Consider the following 6,000-nt stretch of genomic DNA (forward strand, 5'->3'; position numbering starts at 1 on the left):
GGGAAGGGAAAATCCCTTGGCTAGCAAATAATAGGTGGGAGGGAGATCTGAAGCGGATCTGTCTGTCTGTTGAGGCTGACCCTATCTGAAGAAGTTGAGTAGATCCCACAGTTTGTCACTCTAGGGTATAGATACATCTGTGTTTCAGGCTCAATAGCAAAAGGGCTGCATCCCTTTCTGTACACAAGTAGGTACAATCTTTATTTTCAAAAAATTATATGACAAGCTCATTACAGACAAGACTGAATTCAGAAGAAAGGTCTTGTTGACACCTAGAATTTCATAATGCCGATATGATATACAGTGTTCTTTGGGTTACCTGGTTTACAAAAAACACATCCATTTTTGTTCCTTTATTCTACTTGTTGTTAATCTATGCCATAAATGGAAGCCTCTCTCTGAAATCTCATAGGATCATGAGGCACTTATGGGGAAAATGAACTTGATAAATTAACTAGACTTACAAAGACTTAACCCTCAACCCAAAATTCCAACCCTGCCCCCAAGGTCCATTTAGAATCTGAAACATCTCTTCACTTTAGAGTCATGCTAAACATGTTAACCCTCCCTCTAGTCAGAAGTAAAAGTTGAAATGAAAATTCTGTATCTATGAATATGTTAACTTTTACACTGGGGGCTGAATCCAGGATCTGAAATCCTTTGTTGTCATATACTCATCCTCATAAAATATCATCATATAAAATATAATCGCCAAGTGGTCTAAAGCGCTCTTCGTTACGGATCACTGCCATCTCACCTCTGTCTGCGGCGGTTCGAGTCTAAGATTCAGCCAATGTGGGCATGTGAGAAAGCTTGCCAGTAGCTTCTCGTGGGTCGGTGGTTCTTTCCGGGGTTTTCCGGGTTCTTCCTCTACCATTAATACTGGCCGCCATGTATAGCCTATCGTGCTGAAAAATGGCGTTAAACCCCACAACAACAACAACAACAATAAAATATAATCATTCTGCCTCAACCAGTTTTTTAGATGGAGGTTAGTTTACCAAAAGAAACAAATGACAGCCAGATTCACATGAACATGCAGACATGAGTAACCACAATATATCTGCTGATATTATGAACTGTTATGCAAAGTATAAATTCAGCAAAGAACGACACTGACCTTCACCATATGAATCCATTAAAACAACAGATACCTTGCTAAAAGTATTCTTCCCATGGAATGCCCTGCCCATGTACCTTGGCAAAGTATGATAAAACATGCAAAAATGAAGACGAGGTTATTTAAATGCACAATGTTTACCTCTGCATACCTACACCAGCTTTCTCCTTATAGCAGGGTTAACAGCCTGCAATTAGTTCCAATAAGATTTTATATAAATGTTCAGATTTTACAATTTTACAAGGTTTTCTTTTTTGCAGACAATTTTTGCTGTATTCTGCTAAACATTTACATGTACCTTGTTGGTCTCTTGAGATTCCCGGGGATCTGTGCAAGTCTCTTTTGCAGGTAAAGGTAAATCTGGCTTCAAATTCCTCATGCTGCTATCATGTTCTTGTCCACTAGAATTAAATATATATTATAACTACTGTATTAATGAAATGTGCCATTATACATTTCATAGCACCATATGAATGTAAAAATAATTGTAGAGTGAGACACACACACAGACAGTCAAAAGAAGGAGAGAGTGACTGTTGATCTTATCTGTCCCTCTGTAAATTATATTGCTGATTTCCTTTTGTTCCTGTTTCAGAACAAAATATGTGTTCAGTATTTATTATCAAAGGCTATGGAGCTGCAATTCTGAACACACTTTAAATTATTTCAGGGTACAGTAATTGGTTCTGATGCACATGTAACATATTGTTGCTATTAAAATGTAGTTTTGTGGATGGTACAACTAGTTTTAATTATTCATTACTACCCACTGCTATTAGTGAATGCCTTCAATCCACCCCACTAATATGATGGCTGTCATCTATGAAATATATACTGCAAGAGTGCACCTATGTCTTATTGACAGTTTCTACACTCAGGGGAAGAATATATTCACATCAAACAGACAAGATTTTTCGACACAAAAAAGTATTATGCAATGTAATATCAATGGGAAAGTATTGCACATTTAAACTTAGTTTACCCCCACATGAAGAACTACATTTCTATGCACATGACTAACGTATGTGAACATATATGTGTGAAAGGGTCACAAGTAACTGATTGCACTCTTTATACGTCTGTACATATATATTTGAGGGCCTCAAATTAGATAAGTTCTGTTTTGTAACTAACCGAGTAACCCTCATTAAATAAAGTCATTACTATTGTTATTAGGGAGAATGCAACCAAATGAACACATCTATCTTAACAGTATCGATCTGCATACCAATTAATCTGTTCAACATTCATTTAAAATTATTGTGCAAAAACGAAAATGTCTGGGTCCAAAATCCCAGTTGCTACAAATCTATTAAATAACAACATAGAGTACTGGTAATGTAACTCATCCAAATTGTTCATTATCAAATTGTTTACTAAATGTAAATCCAAACAAGAATAAAGGAGTTTTTGTGCAGAAATGAAAGTGGGTGGGTCTATCAATTTGGGGAGACAACTCTGCTGCTCAATGCTAACAATCTCAGACAAAGCTTCATTAAGATCAAACTGGTTATAATGTAATAAATAACTAAATTATGGCAGTTTTTGTTTTTGGAAATACCCAAGGGCTATACTAAATGATGATATATGTCACAATCAAACTCAGCTAAAGTCTCAACAAAATCATACCGAATTTGGTTGAAATAAAATATAAAAAAAGTAACTATGCAGAATTAAAAGTGGGTGGTCCAACAGCCCGGGGTTAAATGATGATGCAAAATACTGACAAATTCATCTAAGGTCTCATCAGTATAATCAAACTACATACAGAATTTGGTTTAAATCAAGTGAATTATTGTACAAAAACAAAAAATAGGATGCAAAGCTGGAAGGAAAGAAAGATTATAGGCTGGACAGGCCCAATTTTGTATACCCATTTCACATGAAAAGCAGATGATGATTAGGCTATAGTGACCTAATTATTGTAAGGAAATATTAGTCTCGATGTGATGCATAATCACATACCAATTTTCAAGCCAATATATAGTCCAAGATACTTATTGCATAATTAATAATCAAATGAGCAAGTGAATGAACAAACACATGGACAAATGTACTTAATATGTATTTTGTGATGGCATGACATTCTATATGTGCTTATTTCTGTAATTTATCAGAATAACTCTTTGTCATTCTTAAATCCAATTAAAACTAAATATATTTGCTTGATATGTATATCAGTCATATCTTTTTCTACTTAATATAGGATGCATCAAGGGTCTATTTTATAACTGATTATGTGTGTGTGTGGGGATTTTCTAAATATAATGAAGAGTCTACAGAGAAAGCAAGCTAAGGACTGCAAAAATGATGTGCATATTAGAACAGATCTTGACGTATAGAGTCAATCTCTTTTGATTATGTACTAAATATAATGATAATGACTTTTTTATATAGAGGGTGACACAATTAGTTACATGGAACTAAACTTCCTTGTAGCCCTCAATTATATGCATATTTAAATTCAGGGCGCACACACACACACAAAGATGTACATTCACGTCTTTATCAAATCTGTTTTATACTTTTCCCCTTTCCCCTGCCAATTGTCTTGAATTGCTCCTTGAGAAACATTTTAGTTTCATGTTCCCATAGGTATATCATGAATAATAAAAACACCCATTTCAATTAAGGAATACATAATTCTTCAAAAAGGAGACCTAGGTGGGCCTGTGAGAACCCTCCTGGTTGATATCTGTTTAGTAGCTAAATTTAAGAGCTGCTGGACAAAACTTTTCAGTCAGTTGGGTGCTTTATGCAGAAATTTTGTCAAATTCCGTTGACCATGCATATTATAGAAACAACTGCTTTAGACTTTCTTTAATTTTTAATTTTGTACCTTCATTTACATTTGGTGGCACAACATGTCATTTTTGGGGGAGTACAACTATATTTAATGATATAATATTTACCTGTCACTACTGCACAGCTAATAGCTTTATGGGAGAAAATACACCAACTGAATGATTAAAATATTGCCCAGAAGATTTCAGAACACTGGATCTCCCATGAAGCACATCTCCACACATACTGCTATAATGTATACTGCTGTTCTTCATTATTTTGAGGAAGCTGCCTCAATTAGTTGTTGTCGTTGGGTTTAACGCCATTTTTCAGCACACGATAGGCTATGTATGGCGGCCAGTATTAATGGTGGAGGAAGAACTCGGGGAAAACCCCGGGAAGAACCACCGACCCACTAGAAGCTACTGGCAAGCTTTCTCACATACCCACATTGGTCGAATCCTAGACTCGAACCCACGCAGGCACAGGTGAGATGGCAGTGATCCATAACGGAGAGTGCTTTAGACCACTCGGCCACTCAGGGCCCCACCTAAATTAGTAAGGTATGAGTGCGGGCCAGGGGAAGGAATAATGACAGGTAAGTATTACATCATTTAAATTAGTTTACCCCTCCCCTAACTGCATTTTAACATTAGTAATACCATACCTGTTGCTTTTGCATAGCTGAATTAGTTTGGTTGGAGGCAGATGATTTCACAAATGGCAAATAAGAAAAATAAACATTAGGAATACTCACCCTCACTAAAGAGCAGGGGACAACCGCAGGATGGAAATCTACCTCAGGGCCACCTTTTGTGTGACGATGATTAGACCCAATAAGAAAATGCCTTAACTTAATGCATAACAAGTGAAGATAAAAGGAGAAAGTAGTGAGAGTGCAGAAATACTGCTTTCATCACATCCTTCAAAGATGACTGAGTTAGCGAAACCCATGAGGAAGCAATGATATGAACTTTTGGGCCTTAATTTTCATGAAAGACAGGTCCCTATCATTATATGGCTGGTAAGCTATCTTGATAGTTAATACAATCCACCTAGAAATAGTTCAAATATCAGCTGAACATGAATGGGTAGGTAAAGACAATTCCGAAACTTCCTTCTCCCTTGAGAGACTCCCAAATAAATATGTAAAGCCCTATCTGGTCACAAAACTTGGCCACTCCCAGCACAGATATAGCTGAGAATAGGGATTTCAAATGCATGTGGATCAAATGATGTAAGATGGTTATACTGAAGAGAAAAAAAACTCCAAAACTTGGTTAGCAAAGGCAACAGACTAACTTGTAATTCCCACTGAACCTGGTGCAGACCTGCTGCATGGATGGGGCATGATGTTCACTCCTTCATCTCACAGACACTAAAGCAAGCAATAGAACCATCTTGATTGTAATTAGTGAGCAAAACACTGGTCTCTCATTCTGAAATACCTGATCAGGTCTGTTAAGTGAGAATCTTTCCCGATATCAGGCTGGATCTTTGGAAATTTGAGTGTGTCAGAAATGGCCGCTCAATTAGCTCTTTACAGAAGAAACTCTTTCTCTTTGAAAAGAAAGATAAGAAAAATCAGCCACTGCATTCACAGAGTGACATCAAGATTTGAGATGCTTTCTATCACACAAATCATAAAAGATTCTCCATTTGGCAAAATACACCCTAGACATCAATCTTCTCCTGGACTAAATGATGCATCTGGCAACTTTGATTGAAACCTACCATTATGGAGAGAACATGAGCCCAGCATGACGATGGAGAATCTGTGAACTGCTGTGTAGGAGATGGCTCATGGAATCCTTCCACTCAGTTAAGGTCCTGGGATGGTCCAACAGCAGATTGAGAAGATCATTGACCCATTATCACTGAGGCCACATAGAAACCATATAAAAATGAGCTGAGTTGTGGAGTGCCTGACTTGGTGTAGGACCTATGGGATTATTCTGAAACGTGGGAAGGCATCCACAGACAGTCCAAAAAAAATGTTCTTCCTGTCAGGACTAAGGCCAACTCAGAGGGTAATTTCTTCTAAAATTGCTCTGTGAAGGAGGTTCCAAACCTCCATGTACACAGAAAGTACATGT

This window comes from Sinohyriopsis cumingii, chromosome 12 (assembly GCF_028554795.1).
Source record: "Sinohyriopsis cumingii isolate HCF-2022 chromosome 12, ASM2855479v2, whole genome shotgun sequence".
Taxonomy (NCBI): Eukaryota; Metazoa; Mollusca; class Bivalvia; order Unionida; family Unionidae; genus Sinohyriopsis; species Sinohyriopsis cumingii.